General features: G+C 37.9%; 1 protein-coding gene across 3 annotated transcripts in view; it reads right to left on the bottom strand.

Annotated features, from left to right (window-relative positions):
• PDSS2 (decaprenyl diphosphate synthase subunit 2) overlaps positions 1-18,654 on the bottom strand; it is a 271,390-nt gene that overhangs the window by 149,029 nt on the left and 103,707 nt on the right. The gene's annotated exons all lie outside the window — the stretch shown is intronic.

The raw sequence follows: 18,654 nt of genomic DNA, 5'->3' as shown, positions 1-18,654 counted from the left end.
AAAGTCCTGATTGGACTGCTATTAATAAAATATTAAAATTCATTACAGTTAGAATAATAATATTCCAAATGTACTTTTCCACATTTTATTATTAACAGACCTCAGTTGTAGTGATTATTCAAGGACCCCTTCCTTTCATTTAATGAACATTTATTGAGTGCTGTCATGTCAGACCCTGTGATAGATTCTGAGAATTCATTAAAAAGGAAAAAAAAAAAAGAACGAAAAGCCTATCTCTGTGCTTGAGAAGCTCATAGCCAGTAAGTGAAGGATTTGGACAGGAAACCAAATGATTTCAATCTTGGGCAATAACTGCTGTCTCAGAAGTAAATACAGGTTGCAAGGGAGCCCAGATGAAGAGGACCTAATTCAAATCTTGATGAAGTAAGGTAAGGATTACCCAGGGAAATAACAACTAAAGTGAGACCTAAAGGAGAATTCTCCCAGTGAGAACTGTAGGGGAGAAATACACTGGGAAGGTGGGCGAGCAAGAGAGAGGAGGCTGGGGTGGGATCATTTACCTCAGATTATCACAATATACAGTTTCACGACTCTTTTAAAAATGTTCTTCCTAATTAGAAGAAAACATCTTGAAGTTGGATTGATGGACTTTATGCAATAAAAGTCAGTAAGACAGTTCTAGAACAGTTTGGATCATGTTTTTTAAAAAAAGTATGTTATAGAAAAAAATCCTTTGTCAGGTCCACATATGGTCAAATTTCAGAGTGGATGAATGTATTATCCATTTAGTATTAACTGTAAGTCTGACTGAATAACCTGTCATCATCAAATTTTGAACTTCCATTAGTTATTCTTCTTAATCTTTACCCCCACAAATGAGCTAAGCATTGCTGTCTCTTTCCCTTTAAACTTTCAAAAGGATGAGCGATATATAACAGCATCATTTTAATTTTTCTAATATCTTATATATCTAATATGTGTGTATACTATTGAAACATCTGTAAAATATAATAAACTTTTAGAGAGCAGAGGACAGATTTATTTAATTCTTTTGTTATGGTATCCAGTATAGTTCAGGTGTAATCAGATACTTACAAAGCTTTTTTTTTTTTAAATGGAAATGCCATTATGTTCTAGTACAGCTACTCTATATGGCTATGGTCTACAATACAGTGGATTCCTGAATGGATTTTGAGGCATTTAGAGTACTATCATGGTAGCATGATAGTAATACTCACGTTCTTCTTCCCTTTTTTTTTTTTAATAACAGATTTCCTTTTTTTTGAGAATACTGGGCCTTTCCAAAGTAGGTCCTATATATCTACTCTGATTTAGCTTTTCAAATGACTGCCATTCTCCCTTCTTCAACAGGGTTTTAATTCAGCAGTATTTAACTTACCAACACTTTTCACTTAATGAACAAAAAAAGTATAGACTCCAAAGATTTTTTAAAAAACTAAACATAAACTACATCTATAGCTTTGCGGATATTGTATACACACAACTCTGCATAAATGATTGCAGCATTATTCCTGGCTTTGAATTTTGCTTGAGTTTTCTTCTACCAGAAAAAGCTTCTGGTAACCAGAAGTCACAAAAGGTACAGATAATCATGAGATGTCAATCATAATAAAAAAATCAAGTTATATTGTTGAACTACAGAAAAAGAAAAAGCAACTAAGCCCCACGCTGGTCACTACTGCTCTAAGTTCATTTCAATACTACATATAATTAGGAATCCAAGGAATAAACCAAGACCAAGCCTGCTGAGGGCGGAGACAGGAGTATGGCCAGCCTCTCCTCCAGGGCATCCAGCAGCTCTGTCAGAGCAGCCATTTTGTCAGTGTGTCTCTTTCTTTCCACTGCTCTAGGATCTTCAATTTATTCATTTGCTGTGACCTCTGCCTTATTCCAGAGGGTTTAAATGGTTTAAGTATTATTAGATGATGTTCAATAACAGAGAAAAAGCACAACCAGATGTGGCGAAAACATGAGACAAGGGTGTGACAAGAGACAAAGCATGATAAACTGAGAGGGCAGAAAATGGAAAGGGGGCAGGGAGAGACCCAGAGTGATGAGGGAATAGTATGAATTACAGACTTCAATGTAGCCCCAGAAATAAAGGCTTCTTCTGTGTGTGATGAGCCTATTCTATCTCAAAATATAAAGCTGCGTGAATTTTAGGTTTGATGACCACGCGTTCTGCAAAGACAGCACATAGATTACAAACTTGCCTGACCTTCCAGTTTTAGGAAAAAAGTGGAATTCTGTCCCTGGACACCATCAGGGCTTTGGATTACATCTCTGACTCCTTATTCTATGGATAAAAATAAAAGCTCTCAATATAATATTCATCATTTTTAACAATAACATGCAGGTCACCTTTACCATTTGAAAATGGCACCAAATTAGTAATGGTCACCATTTCTACAGCAAAAAATAATGTGAATACTTTATTGCTTGATGGCACTGTCTAGATTAGTGGTCCCCAGTTTGGGATACCCAGATCGTTAAGGGTTCTTTACAGTAAATGATGAGTTCTTCACAGAGGTGAGTACTTTTCCCCTTTCCAAAATGTCTAAGGAAAGCAATGTATTCTCCCTCCCACTAGATAAAGTAACATCTGTTAACAAAAGTTTTAATTTTCTTTAATTTTGTACTCATTAATAAGATGTGACAGTGGTTATCTTGTGGTCATCAGCTCAGATTGGCAGTTACAAGTGTATCTAATAAAATGGAAAATCAAGTAATCATCATTTTATATTCAAAGTGTCTGGTAAAGACTCTTTTTTAAACAGGGGTGGGAGAATAACAAAAGGAATCCTGAGTGGTAAAGAGGTTGGGAGGTTATCATAACAAAGTCTATATTGGCTAATTTCCCTCCACTTTTCCTTGACCACCCAGCTTTTTTCACCAAGGCAGTCTAAGAGGAGATAGCTATCTACTTCAACAACAGCTTTAACAGGAGACCAGAAGAGGTCAGTGGAGAGCAGCACTAGGCATCCAACCTCCCACCCAGGGGGCTGAGCTCCAGAAGATCCCAGGTCTCTATTTACCCAAAAAAGCAGCAGCTATGAAAACAGAACAAATTGTTATATTCAATTTTTTACTTTGACACAATCAAAGTAAAATATAGAGATGACTATAAGTCTGTTGTAACGGTTAGCTTAAAAAAAAAAGATCTGAAGTAGGCAATGAAAAACTTTTCCCATGTGGTTGTAAAAGGTAAGTTTATATACCAGAGTTCCTTGAAGAGGACAATGACAATAAAAATGATAATGCCTTGATATTGACATAATCTTATTTCCTCTGAGATAGCAATCCATTATTTTTTAAAAACATGAGTTTCAGGTGCACAAAAATTCCCATTTAAATATACTCAGTATTGGCTGGGTGTGATGGCTCATCCCTGTAATCTCAGAACTTTGGGAGGCCGAGGCAGGTGGATTGCCTGAGCTCAGGAGTTTGAAACCAGCCTGGGCAACATGGTGAAACCCCATCTCTACTAAAAATACAAAATTAGCCAGACATGTCGGCGCACGTCTGTAATCCCAGGTACTTGGGAGGCTGAGATAGGAGAATCGCTTGAACCGGGAGGCAGAGGTTGCAGTGAGACAAGATCATGCCATTACAGTTCAGCCTGAGTGACAGAGCGAGACTATTTCTCAAACACACACACACACACACACACACACACACACACACACTCTCAGTATCTGATTATTTGTGGTATGAAAAAGAGAATGTGCAATTAATAAGAACAGGTCAAGTACTACAGAGTTCCCAGTTTCCAAATAATAAATTCTAAAATCAGAAAGTGGAAAAATTAATTTTTCCACTTTCTGATTTTAGAATTTATTATTTGGAAACTGGGAACTCTGTAGTGGAAAAAATGTTTTTTGAATGTTCTAAATATTTAAATATAAATGTTTCTTCTCTTATACCTTCAGGGAGTGTAAACTAAATAGAAAGTTCTCCACTACTCCCCATATTTAAAGCTGAAGAATTAGAAGGAAAAAACACTATACAAACATTTAAACACCAGTTGCAGTGTTTTTACTTGCCTTCATCAGAACTTCCTTCATTGAAAGTACAGTACCTAAAAGTCAGCTTTAGCTTCTTTCCCACACCAATAGAGGTCATGATCTGCGGCGTATTGATTGAGTATAAACTTGTAGTAGAATACCAGGCACAGAAAGAATGCCAACCACAAAAGACAATGTGGTACCTAACGTTAGGGGCCTTATGAATTTAGTAAGGGAATCAATAAAATTAGAAAATGCTAAGGAGAGACCTAAAATGGGTGAATATATTCAACAGATAACAGAGAGGTCCAAGTTACCCTGCCTACCCCTCTAATTGTTTTTGAGGAAGATCAACTTTCAGCCAAAGTGCTGCAGACAATATAAAACAAAGTTTGCATGAAGTACCTTTGGAAATAACAAGTTGCCTATAAACCACTGCAGATGTGTCAGAAACAAATACCGGTTTTGTGAAGTTAAAGCCCTAAATTGAATTAAGCCCTAATAATTTTTATTATTACATTTTAATTCCCTGACGATTCTGATTTTTCAGCTTATTGTTTTTGTTAAATTAAAACTGTTCTGGCCTATCTATACAGAGAGATAAAAAGCAAATCCTATTTTTTAAAGCTCTGAGTTGAATGGTAAAAAACTAAATACAAAAAAATGCGTTTTAAGTGCAAAGTATCCTTCCACTGTTGCCAGAAAACAAGTAACAAAGGGAAGTCAAGTAATTTAACAGCCATATTTTCTCACTCGCCTTCATTGGGAACACAGTCATTTGCATGGCATAATAAGCTGTAAATTATAAACATTTTTACATAGCCTGCTGCAAGGAAAAGTCTGCCAGCTTTCAACTATATTGGATAGTGTTCAAGTGATTAACCACAGCTTTGGAAAAAAGGGGTGGAAGCTTGTTTTGTGTTGCAGTTTGTTGGTTCTCTTATGTACAGCCTCAAAAAATCCATTACATCATTATTTGCAATAAATATGTAAGTAATTGTCATAGAATAATAGAAGCTCCATATTACTACAGGATACAAATTACCCATGGACAAGAGAAAATCTTGTAGGTGCATAATCATTCAAGTACTTCCTTGAAATGCTGTCTCTAATGAGTAGGAATGTAATGGTTTTAAAAAATAAAATTTGCAGCACTGAGCATTTCAGGACTAATGACAAATGAAATACGCTTTACTCTTTGTCTACAGGGAAAGCCCATTAGACAGAATATCTGCTTAGGGCACAAATCTATTTTAAAAAAAGTTTCCTGTGTCAAAGAAAATATATAAATACCTTTATTTCACAACATATAAAGAATAAATCTGTGAAAGGAAATATGCAGTAAAAGAGATATGGCCTGCAAACATAAACATTTTTATTTTTAAATTGTATAGAGCCCCACCAAATCCACATTCAACCCCCTAAGGAAACTTTGTCTCAATAAATCAACAATAATACATGCAGCATTTGAGTGTCCACCATAGTGTTGGGGCTATGGAGGTCACAGAAAAAGTCTATAACATGCTTTCTGTCCACTATACAATTCCACACCACAAAACTTAGAACATAAAGATTTGTGTTCTGTGCTGAGGATGTCAAGATGACTAAGAAAGTATATGTAAGACACCCTAATCCACAGGTTGTCCACAGTAATGGAAAGAGCATGAATTCTATGGTCAAATGGGTTTGAAACTCAACTCTGTGATTTTCTTACACTATAAACTTGAGCATGTTATTAAATTTCTCTAAGCCTGTTTCCCAAGAAAAGCAATCTCTTAACCAATGTTAAGTATTACACAAGTGCGCTAATATATATAAAGAATATGGAACAGTAGCAGACTTACAGAAAACTCCCTATGTGTTAGCTATAGTAATAATTATATTTCTATATTTATTATAGTCAGCTTTGCACACAGCAGGTGTTCAATAAATGTTTGTTGAATGAATGAATGAATCAATGAGCAAAGTAACAAATCTAGCAGAGGGACAAGGTAAGTATACAGATTACTATAAGATAGACAAGAAGTGCCTCAAAGGTACAAAATGTAAGAGGCCTCAGTGATGGGAGAGGTGATGGGTTGGAAGATGATTAAGACACAGGCCCTGACTTCTAGAAGGTACTGTTTAGTAAGAAAACATACACCATAAATCAGTCATTACAAAACAATGTGTTAAGTATTCTAAGATTTCACAGAAATCTTAAAATATGTTCTAGCTCTAATTGCACCATGGCTTTTCCTGGAGTGTCCCAATCCTATATGTTCATGAGTATATATGCTTCATTTTCTATAAGCCACAAACTGAGGAGCTGAGAGGGGGGACCAGTGCTCAGTGCTCTCCTTATTTCCTCCTCATGTTAGTGAAAACCACTGCTCCTTTGAAACCAGCTTGACTTACACCATCACACCTCTTTTCTGTCCCTCTACATTTATTGAAGTCTTCAGCATCTTGTTCAGTTCTGTTGTTCTTGTTGACTTCAATCATGTGAACTGCCTACCCTATAGTTTTTCAATCTACTCAATTCAACCACCTTCACTGTATTCTGTCAAACCCACTTTTTCAGGCACAACTGGAACACAGCCATTCAGAATTGTTCCACTTTTGAAATCTCCATTTGGATATCCAATTTTCCATCTACAATCTATCTTTTCAGCTCTCTCATTGCATTGTCACTTCCACCCCTGCAATCTGATTTATCATGACCTCCAGTCCCTTGATCACTACCTTCTCACTAATTTTGGGTTCTCTCAACCTTACTTCCTACCTGATGGGGCCTAAATAATCATATTAGATCAACTATACTCTTGCACATACCCTTTTTTTGGTGAAAAAGAAATTGATCATGCTTTTATCTGCTTCACATCCACTCTAGGGCTGCTAGGAATTACCTGTTATTGTTAAGGAATTTGTATTTAATCCTGTAGGGAATGCAATTGAAGAAAAAAGGATACTTTACTCCACTTAAAAACTTGAGGCCAGGTCAGGTGTGGTGGGTCATGCACGTAATCCCAGCACTCTGGGAGGCCAAGGCAGGCGGATCACTTGAAGCCAGGAGTTTGAGCCCAGCCTGACCAACAGTGAAATCCTTTTGTATTTTGTAAAAATACAAAAAATTAGTTGGGCATAAAGACACACACTTGTAATTCCAGCTAGTTGGGAGGCTGAGGCACGAAAATTGCTTGAACCTGGGAGGTGGAGGTTGCAGTGAGCTGTGATCAGGCCACTGCACTCTAGCCTGGGTGACAGAGCTAGACTCTGTCTCAAAAGAAAAAGCAAACAAACAAAACAACAACAACAAAAACTCGAGGCCAGGTGTGGTGACTCACGTCTGTAATCCCAGCAATTCTGGAGACCCAGGTGAGTGGATTACTTGAATTCAGGAGTCTGAGACAAGCCTGGGCACCACAGCAAAAATGCCTCTTTACAAAAAATACAGCAACAGTAGCCAGGCATGGTATGTGCACCTGTAGTCTCAGCTACTCATTTGAGTCCAGGATGTTGAGGCTGCAGTGAGCCATGATCAAGGCTCTTCACTTCAGCCTGGGCAACAGAGGGAGACCCTGTCTCAAAAAACAACAAAGAAAAACCTTGAGAAGAGGAGGGAATGAGGGAAATCTTAACAGAAAAGGGAGACTCAAGATTCCAGTAACTACAGAGAGGGAGGATGCCAGGATTAGAGATAACCAAGCAGAGAATCTGCCCTCTTTGCCTCTATTACCAACACCACCCACCTTCAGGAGTGAGAAGGAAAGTCCAAGAGCACAGTGAGGAAGACATTCCTCAGGCAGTAAGCCACTGACAGATGTCAGCTCTCACCTATCATCTTATGGGGTGTTAAAGACTACCTACCTTTAGTTAAACAAATGGGTTATCACTGGACATGGGTGGACTGTGAATCCAATGGTGAACAGGAAATAGCTCTAGTAGTTACGTTCTAGCAAAAGAGTTTTAGAAAGAAAATTACATCAATAGCAAGTGTCAGGAAGACTCTAGATGCATACATTGTTTCCTAACCTTCTCATTTGAGGTCAAAAACTATTTCTTATTCATATTTGCATTTCTTTCAGTGTCCAGTGTTGTGTCTTGCAGAGACAGGAGGTAGTCAGGATGACTTATACTGGACCACAGGGTAGTTGAACCAAGCTAATGTGTACCCTGTTAGTTAAGCTCCTGGTTTGAAGCCTATTATTGCCCCTGCTTTACAGATGAGTAATTTAAAAGAGTTATTAAGTAACTTACTTAAGGTCAAATAACTAATTAATTGCAGAATTGAGACAAGAACCCAGATCCCTGGCCCTTCATCTATGCCTTTATTCTGACACACTTTTAACCACTGAGATGCCTTCCATTTGAGTTCAAAGGATCACCATTAAGTCCTGAAGCTACTAAGCTGACTCTGCCAATAAAACTAACATTTTAAGTGATTTGCAGGATTTCTATCACATGATGAATGCCCCAAATTAAGCACTGTTTAAAATGTAGAATTAGACACTGGATAGTGCCTTTAAGTTTGGCTACCTACTAGTCAACGTCGCTTCTTTAAGAAAAGGATTTTAAAATAGTTTACCATTAACAAAAACAATTTATGCAGCTTGTTTTTTGCTGAGACAGATTAGGCAGGCTAATCTATATCATGTTATTTACATACAATAAACTAACACAGCTGAGTAGATTAGTAGGTGAGCCCACCTACTCTTTGTGGTTAATTACACTGTTTTGTAAGAGGCTGATCTTATTTTGTGTTTTGCCAAAAGCTCTGGTGAAGTAATGACTCCTGACTTACAGTATGTTAAACATAAAGAGCTTTCCCTTTTCTTGCTCAACATATAATTGCTGCATTTGTGCATGCTGTGTAAGTTGAACATAACAATAAAAACTTAATGAAGAAAGTAAGTATGGTTGTAATGAATTAGTAATATTACTAGATTTGTATCTGGAGTTTTACTGTTATAAATAGAATACTTTCAATAGGAATATGTAATCAAATTGCCCATGCTTTCATCTCTTGAGATCTCTCTGAAAAGGAGCTGAGATATCTTTAGAAAATTATTTTCAAAAGCCTACACTAAATTCAATTATTCTGCATAATCATTTAAAATCACTGTTAATAAGAGCTCCTCATTTTTAAGGTTCTTGTAGTACAAAAGATATGTTTCTTAAATAGGCTTTTATTGCTTTACAAATATGAAATAAACTTTTTCATTTTTAAATTTAGTTATACAAAATAACATGAATAGGTTGTTAAAGAACTGAAATACTACAAATAAAGTCTCCTTTAGACGATTCTCTTATATTTGTTTCCAAACCTCTCCAACCCTCTCTTTCTTCAACCACTGTTATTAGCAGGTGATTGAGATGCCTTCCAGACTCTTTGTTTGCATTCACATGTTATCTTAAAAATAAAACCATAACTGATTTTTAAAATGCTACATATTTCAATATTACTCATTTCATGTTTATATAATTGACCTTACATAAATAACATGATCAACATGTTCTGCCTTAAGCCTCATTTCTTAAGATGTTTTTTGATTTGATCAGTCCCCAAGGGAAATATAGTTTGTTAATTTTGTTTGGCATTTTTAAGTGCTAGACGAATTCTAATGTGTGGAATGAAGGTGAGGATTGATAGATAATCACAGCCTATTGTGACTATAATTAGAAGTCATCAGATGCTAATTAGTACCATATTAAAATGATAAATTATGAATTACAATATTTGCAGCTGAGACCAAGTCCAATTCCCTAAATTTAAAGGTTTATAGGAAAAAAAAAAAAAACTGGCCTCTTTCACAGCTTTTCATATTCTCCACTTCTCTCCTTAAGATTATTTCACACAGGCCTCCAAATACTCTGTCACTTCCTCTAACACCACACTAAGCGTAACCAATTTTCACTTAGAGGAGAAAGTAATGTTAAGATCTGTAATTTGATTTTAAGATGTTTTCTACCTTTAACTTATAGTTATGTTTATGATGCTTTTTGTGATAAGTTCTTGAAGCCCAACAATTACCTTAGTATGTACAGGTGCTTCTTGATCTACAATGTAGTTATGTCCTGAAAAACCCATTAAAAAGTTGGAAAATTTTAAGTTGAACCATGGTAAGCCAGGGACTATCTGCATAACATTAATTTAACCTTAATTAGAGTGAAGAATTAGCACAAATGCCAAGAAATTGATAGTGTCCATTGAAACAGACAGCAAAGTAAAAAGCTAATCTAAAGATAGCATTTTACTTCATTCTTGCTTTTTTTATTTAAAAAAATTCTAGTTTATGCATTTTCACAGGATATTTGATCTGGTCAAAGAGGCCAAAAGATAAAAGTTCAGGTCAGTCCAGGGACTCCAAAGCTCTCATTCTAATTACAGGATAGGGTTTCCAAGCTAACTACCTGTTCATGTCTTTTGTCCATGTTTGTGTTGTAATTTTCTTCTTCTTCCTGATTTGTAAGATTTTCAACTGATTTGTAGGTTACAACTTGGCTTTTGGTCCTTGTAGTAAATATTTTTGTAATTTGGGCTTTGTCTTTTGACTTCATGGGAATTAGAGTTATTTTTTAATGCAGTCAAATGTGTTACTCTTTTATAGTGTCTGAGTTTTGGAACTTTTTCATAAAGCCCTCCCTGCTCTGAGATTAAATATTACTACTACTAGTAACAATGATTTAGCCATGATCAAATACTCATTGCTAGCTATATGCTAGAAACATGCTGAATGCTGGGGTAATGTGGATAAATTATAATTATCTAAACTGTGGTTTTTTTTTTGGAGATGGAGTCTTGCTCTGTCACGCAGGCCGGAGTGCAGTGGCACAATCTCGGCTCACTGCAACCTCCACCTCCTGGGTTCAAGTGATTCTCCTGCCTCAGCCTCCTGAGTAGCTGGGACTTACAGGCATGTGCCACCACGCCTGGCTAATTTCTTTCATTTTTTGTATTTTTTTTTTTTTTTTTTTGAGACAAAGTCTCACTCTGTCACCCAGGCTGGAGTGCAGTGGCATGATCTTGGCTCACTGCAACCTCTGCCTCCCAGGTTCAGGCGATTCTCCTGCCTCAGCCTCCTGAGTAGCTGGGATTATAGGCGCGAGCCACCATGCCCGGTTAATTTTTGTATTTTTAGTAGAGATGGGGTTTCACTATGTTGCTCAGGCTAGTCTCAAACTCTTGACCTCGTGATCTGGCTGCCTCAGCCTCCCAAAGTGCTAGAATTATAGGGATGAGCCACTATGCCTATTTTTTTTTTATTTTTTATTTTTAGTAGAGATGGGATTTCGCCATGTGAGCCAGGCTGGTCTCAAACTCCTGACCTCAAGGTATCCGCACGTCTTAGCCTCCCAAAGTATTGGGATTACAGGTGTAAGCCACTGCACCCAGCCCAATCATCTGAACTATGTTTAAAAGCACATAGAGCTCATAGTCTTCTCTTATCAGCGTTAAAAATATATACAGAAAATGGTTGGACATGATTTTCTTCTTATTTACCAGCTCACTTGCCACCCAGAAGTAACATAGGTAATAAGATAAAAGTGGTTGTTTTGACTGGGTGCAGTGGCTCATGCCTATAATCCCAGCACTTTGGGAGGCCAAGGAGGGCGAATTGCTTGAGGCCAGGAGATCAAGACCAGCCTGGTCAACATGGTAAAACTCTGTCCCTACTAAAAACACAAAAATTAGCCAGGTGTGGTGGTGCACACCTATAATCCCAGCTACTCGGGAGGCTGAGGCAGGAGAATTGTTTGAACCTGGGGGGCGGACGTTGCAGTGAGCCCAGATCATACCACTGCACTGCACTGTGAGTGACAGAGTGAGATTCTGTCCGGAAAAAAAAAGTAGTTGTTTTACAAACAGAATTGGTATACTTTAAAATTTGTCAGTATCCATTATGTATCCTGGCAAATAGACCATCTATCTAAAAGGAGAAAATGCCAAAGATCACTTTACTTCTCATTCAATTACTCATTTAATGTTTTTTCCATTCTTGCATATTCCACTTATACCAGAATTGATCTCTATAGCAAACATATTAGAGAGAGAGCAAGGTGGGCAAGAAGAAGGTGGCAACACTTTTATAAATGAGTATGTGTGTCCCTGGACACTGCCAATTTTTAATTCAATTTAATGGGTTTTTTTTCCTCAGATTGGCAGGTGTGTCTTGCAGTTGGATGCGGTCCAGTGGGTCCCTATGCTGCACTTCTGATACAGTGGGAACACCATCACTGCACTGGTCCCCCAGCAGCAGCATATTCTCTGCCCTCTGCTGCTTAGAGGAAATGGAGTTAAGGGTAACACAAACCCAGGAAAGTCTAAAACCTATCAGTAAAAATTCAAACCTCATAGATACCAGAATGGAAGCTGCAGATAACAGAGGTGGGTAAACAAAATGTAGCAATAAAAGGAATAGGTTGAAATATGAAAGAAAAATAAAATAAATAAACTTTTGATAAGACTTTAAAAATTTCCCTGGACATTCTGCAACACCTTTTAAAAGTTGTGTTATATTTTGGTATTTTTTTGTGTGTGTGCTATTCCACTAACACTTTCCTTTTCCTTCTTTAAATATCCTATTATATAGCTTCATGTAATAACTAGGTTAAAAACTAAGATTGTTTCACGAAGAGTGAGTTAGAGTCTGATTATAGCTCAGATCCTGAACTACAGGTTGCAAAGGACATAATAAACTGCCATCCCTTTAAGTCACAGTCCATGTTAAACTACTCTGTAAGATTTATACTAGGCTGGGTGTGGTGGCTCATGCCTGTAATCCTAGCACTTTGGGAGGCAGAGGCGGGTGAGTCACTTGAAGTCAGGAGTTAGAGACCAGCCTGACCAACATGGTGAAACCCTATCTCTACTAAAAATACAAAAATTAGCCAGGCATGGTGGCATGCGCCCATAATCCCAGCTACTCGGGAGGCTGAGGCAGAAGAATCTCTTGAATCCTGGAGGCAGAGGTTGCAGTGAGCTGAGATCCTGCTATTGCATTCCAGTCTGGGTGACAAGAGTGAAACTCCGTCTCAAAAAAAAAAAAAAAAAAAAGACTTTTACTGTTAAACGTGTTTCAAATGTTTGTTTGAGTCTAGAACACTTATGTTATACAGAAGATCCAGTCATCCAGATAGAGATTTAAATGAATACTATGAGCAAGGCACTGGTGAGCTATAAACGTATACAAAGCTAAGTGCCTACTCTGAAGGAGTGGGAAATCTAAGGCCATGAAGCAGTATGACAGGGATCTGGAATGGCAATAAGAAACCACATTTGTGAAGCATATTCTATGTACGAGACACTGTTCCAAGAGTTCTAGATGTATTAACTTTTTTTGTGTGTGTGTGTGACAGAATCTTACTCTGTTGCCAGGCTGGAGTGCAGTGATGCGACCTCAGCTCACGGCAACCTCTGACTCCCTGGTTCAAGCAATTCTCCTGCCTCAGCCTTCTGAGTAGTCTGAGTAGATGGGGTTATAGGCACACAGCATCACATCTAGCTAATTTTTGTATTTTTAGTAGAGATTGGGTTTCACCTTGTTGGCCAGGATGGTGTCGATTTCCTGACCTCATGATCCATCTGCATCGGCCTCCCAAAGTGCTGGGATTACAGGCATGAGCCACTGCTCCCAGACCATATTAACTTCCTTAATCCACCTAATAGATATATGAGGCACAGAGAGGTTACCTAACTTGTCTGGGGTCACATAGCTAGTAAGTGATGAAAACAAGGACTTAAACCCAGACAATTTATAACCAATATGACATATTTCTTCCTCAACTTGGCTACTTAATGTGGGACCTCAGAAAGTTACTTCACCTTTCTGAGTGTCAGTTTTCTCATTGGTGAAACGGTCATTTCTTTTTAATTTTTAAATTTTAGTACAGCTGGTGTTTTACCATGTTGGCCAGGCTGGTCTCGAACTCCTGACCTCAAATGATCCACCAACCTCGGCCTCCCAAAGTGTTGGGTTTACAGGTGTGAGCCACCACACCCAGCCTGAAACTGTTATTTCTGCCTCACAGAGTTCTCATTAGGATTCAAAGATAGGCATGCTAATATAGAGAAACATTTACCAAACTTTTGCAGCTTTCCACAAGATGTGCTACTACTGACAGGGGCCAATAAGTACTGTAGTCAAATGACAATATCTCAGAGTCATGATACATATGATCCGTACATAACTCCTGAGAATTCTCAAATGAAGGAATCTTTTTAACTCTGTTTAACCTAGCATGCCCACACTTATTTGATCACAGAACCTTTTGTCCCACTGAACACCTAGTTATAACTTTAGCCCTGGAAGAGAAATTGGTAAATGCTGACAGGAAAAAGGCATGAAATCAGAGGACCCAATGGGTGCAAGTCTGGTTCAGCCAATTTTTAACCTCTTGCTATGGACAACAAGTTGTTTGTTAAGCCACTTAAATTTTAGGGTTTATCGCCTCTCCAAGTCTCTGCTTTCCCTCTCAGCTCTTGCCTCGACTACTTCAATAATTCCCTGACTGACTCTCTATCTCGGACCTCACCTCTCAGGGTCACCTTCTAAGCATCAGCTAATTATGTTCTATAGCATAGATATATGTGATCTATAGCATAGATCAATGTGACCCCTTTTGCTTAAACACCTTTGTGATAATAGCTAAAAATAAGAGCAAACACTTACAGAATGCTTACAATGCCATGCATTATTCTACTTAATTCTGAAAATCATTCTGTGAAGTACACTCTGAGGCGCGGCTAGTAGGTGGTGCAGTGAGCTTCCAGATTTCAAGTCCACTCTGCTGCCTCTTGAATGCCCCACGATTTCTCCAGGATATCACCCTAATTCCTCAGGCCGTTCACAATCTGACTTCAACCTTTCCTTTCCACCTCATCTTCATTCCCTACTTATATATAAGTTTCTAGGGCTGTGAGGCCTCTCTCCTTGGCTTGTAGATGGCTGTCTTCAGTTCACAGGGCATTCTCCCTGTATGTGCATATCTGTGTCCAAATTTCCCCTTTTTATAAGGATGCCGGTTATATTGAATTAGGGCTCATTCTATTGACTTCATTTTGACTTGATTAGCTCTATAAAAATCCTCTCTACTAATAAGGTCACATTGTGAGATATCAGGGGTTAGGACTTCAACACATGAATTTTGGGAGGATAAAATTCAATCCACAGCACCTAATGAAGTTAGTCTCTTTTCCATAAATTCATACAATCATGTAACAGTTATGTAATGAGTGCCTATTAATTACAATGTTGGTACTGTTCTAGGCCCTGCTAGGTACTTCTACACTCCATGTCTTTGTGGGGTATAGAAGCGGGGCATGGTGGCACCTGCCACCCAAAATTCTGGCTATTCAGGAGGCTGAGGCAGGAGAATTTCTTGAACCTGGAAGGCGGTGGCTGCAGTGAGCCAAGATTGCGCCACTTCACTCCAGCCTGGGTGACAGGGCGAGACTCTGTCTCAAAAAAAAAAAAAAGGAAAAAGGAAACATTTGCTGCTATCAACAGATAAACCCTAAAATTTAAGTGGCTTAATAAATGAATTTTTCTTCTCTTCTCATACATCAAGTCTGTATGGATATTCCTAATGGGCAGGTGGCTCTCCTTCAAGAGTAATTCAGGGACACAGGCAACTTTCATTAATGGGTCACTTCCCAGATCATCTGCTTAAGGAGTATTACAAATGCAACATTTTTATGGCCAGGAAATAGTAAATATCACTTCTGCTCATACTCTATTGGCTAGATCTCAGTCACATGGCCAGCCAACTGTGTGGGAAGCTGAGAAATGTAGTCTAGTTATACTCAAGAAGAAAATGCATTTGGCATACTTACTTCAGTATCTTCTACCCGTTAAGGTGCTGGGAAACTTCAGAAAATGAAAGTAGAGTGTAAATATGTTCAGTCTGTGGTCTGTTTTTTAACTACTAGTTAGAAAAGATTGGGCCGGGCACGGTGGCTCATGCCCGTAATCCCAACACTTTGGGAGGCCAAGGTGGATGGATCACGAGGTCAGGAGATTGAGACCATCCTGGCCAACATGGTGAAACCCCATCTCTATTAAAAATACAAGAAAATGAGCTGGATGTGGTGGTGCACACCTGTAGTCCCAGCTACTCGGGAGGCTGAGGCAGGAGAGTTGCTTGAACCCAGAAGGCAGAGATTGCAGTGGGCCAAGATTGTGCCACTGCACTACAGCCTGGGCGACAGTGCGAGACTCCATCTCGGAAAAAAAAAAAGAAAAGAAAAGATTGAGTTAGTTCTTGATAAAACAATCGAGAAAGCGGAACCATCAGCCAAAATATTCATGTGAATTTCTGTAAACTTAATAATCATATAACGAGAAAAATCTATACTTTTTAAGATTATGCATTATATCTTATAATGAACTATCTTTTGTATACAAAATAAAAATATGCTATCACTAACGGAATGGGAAATTGTAAACATTTTCTTGATTGTGGGTAGGGATATTTGTAAATTTGGTAATGCTTTTTTGATTGGCTTTGCAACCAATTTTTTAAAAAGCCAAGGTTAGTGGTACAAACCTAACGCCCATAGGCTTGTGGGCAAAAGGCTATGGTGAATGTTTATGGTACATTTTTATAAATGTGGCTTTCTTGCCTATTTTTGAAAATGTAGTTATTACATTTTAGCCTAAATTCTGCCTCTCCTGGCTGTTAAATGATTAGTTCACTAGACATATCCAGAAGCACCAATTATATCCTTAGGCCAAACAAAAGAGATCACCTCACTCCCATTTGGTCGTTCAGGTAATTTACTCAGGTCCCATTATCTGATATCAAAGTCAAGTTTATGAGAGAAAAAATACCACAATGTAAATCCCAGCAGTCTGAAGGTGAATTAAAAAGCTCCCAAGTCAGTATTTCTCTCAAATGTTAAATAATTCACTGTGGCATTATAGATACAAGCCTCCAGCAAAAGTTACACTTGAACAATTAAGGAAGCAAGAGCTAAACAAATGACTTCAGGGGTAGAGAAACAAATTAATGGTTTCTCATAGTAATATACCAAATTACTTTTTCACATTAACAAGTGTGTAAAATACCCAAATACCCCAATGACTTACTAGATGAAGTTTGATTATAGAAAATAGCCTGGATTTACATGCCAGGATTATTTCCTAAATGTAATTGTGGATTCCATACACTTGAGTATAAAGCCCATTTATGTTATTTGGAAAGGTTTCATGTTCACAGTGTACCCCTACTCTTTTCCAAAGTTCTTTTAGTCAAATTGCTTGGATTACAATGATCATCTACCAACACGTTATGTGAAGGACTAAAAGCAATGCAATTGTTTCCCAGAGGCTAGATAAGAACTTAGAAACACAGGTTACATCACAGTGCACCATGTGCATACAGATTAATTGCCCCTGCTGAGTAGAAAGAGTATACACTGAGATAAAAATGGGATTTCAATCCCAATTCTATCACTTTCTAGCTGAAAGATTTCAGACTGGTCTTAACCTGATTATTAGCAATCTCTTCTGTAAAATGGGAATAATTTACTGATGTAACAAATATTTATTGAACATTTACTATGTATCTATGTATCAAGTAATATCTGCAAGGATTATTAGGATTAGAGATAATAAAACATAGTAGGGCTCATTATCTGTACGTGTGGTTATCCAAATTACAAGCAGATGACTAATAAGAAAGGGTCAAAGTCAGCAGACTAAAAATCAGTGGAATTCCTAAAAGAAAACAGAGGTATATGGGATACAAGGCAATGTGAGGTCCATCTGCTTTCCAGGGACTAACAGGTAATTAGTACTCATCTAAATTTTTATATATTTTCTCTAGTTATCTCAACTAAACTTAGCCAAGAGTTTTCTACAAAATTTATAAGGTAAACTTGTTTAACTTGTTTTTTTTTTTTTTTTTTTTGAGACCGGGTCTCACTCTCTCGCCCAGGCTGGAATGCAATGGCACAATCTCAACTCACTGCAACCTCTGCCTCCAAGGCTCAAGCGATCCTCCCACCTCAGCCTCCTGAATAGCTGAGACTACAAGCATATGCCACCATGTCTGGCTAAGTTTTTATATTTTTTATAGAGACAGGGTTGCTCCATGTTGCCCAGGCTGGTCTCGAACTCCTGGACTCACACTATCCATCTGCCTCAGCCTCCCAAAGTGCTGGGATTATGGGCATGAGCCACCACATCCGGCCTCTAAGGTAAACATTTGAGCTCTAATTCAAGCTGATTTTGGGGAAGGATGTAGATATACTAAAGATGTGCCAAAGAGTTTTCCATTTAAAAGTTTTTAAAGATACACTTACAAGAAGATGACTTTTTTTGACATACTAATTCAATGGCTAGTCTGATCTATAACTCAACTATATATGTTTTGAAATAGACTAAAAAGATAGAATGGAATCAAGAATAAAAAAACAACCATGAGGTCTGGAGGGAAGATGAGAACTACAATTAGAGCTTCAACTCTCCCCATTACCAGCTGTGTCACCAGAAAAAGCCTCAAAATTGTTGAATCTGTTTTCTTGAGTAAAATAAGCATAACAACTCTTACTTTGGCATTATTATAAGAACCAAATGGAATAGCTGTCATAAAAATGCTTAGTAACCTAAAAGAACTAAATAAATTAAACTTACTAGCCATGATTGTGCCACTGAACCTCCTGGGCTCAAGAAATCCTCCTGCT

The sequence above is a fragment of the Aotus nancymaae genome, unplaced genomic scaffold (genome assembly GCF_030222135.1).
Source record: "Aotus nancymaae isolate 86718 unplaced genomic scaffold, 86718_ANA_hifiasm-v0.15.2.pri h1tg000040l, whole genome shotgun sequence".
Taxonomy (NCBI): Eukaryota; Metazoa; Chordata; class Mammalia; order Primates; family Aotidae; genus Aotus; species Aotus nancymaae.
Note: the sequence above shows the minus strand (reverse complement) of the source record. Positions and strands in the feature narration are given on the sequence as shown.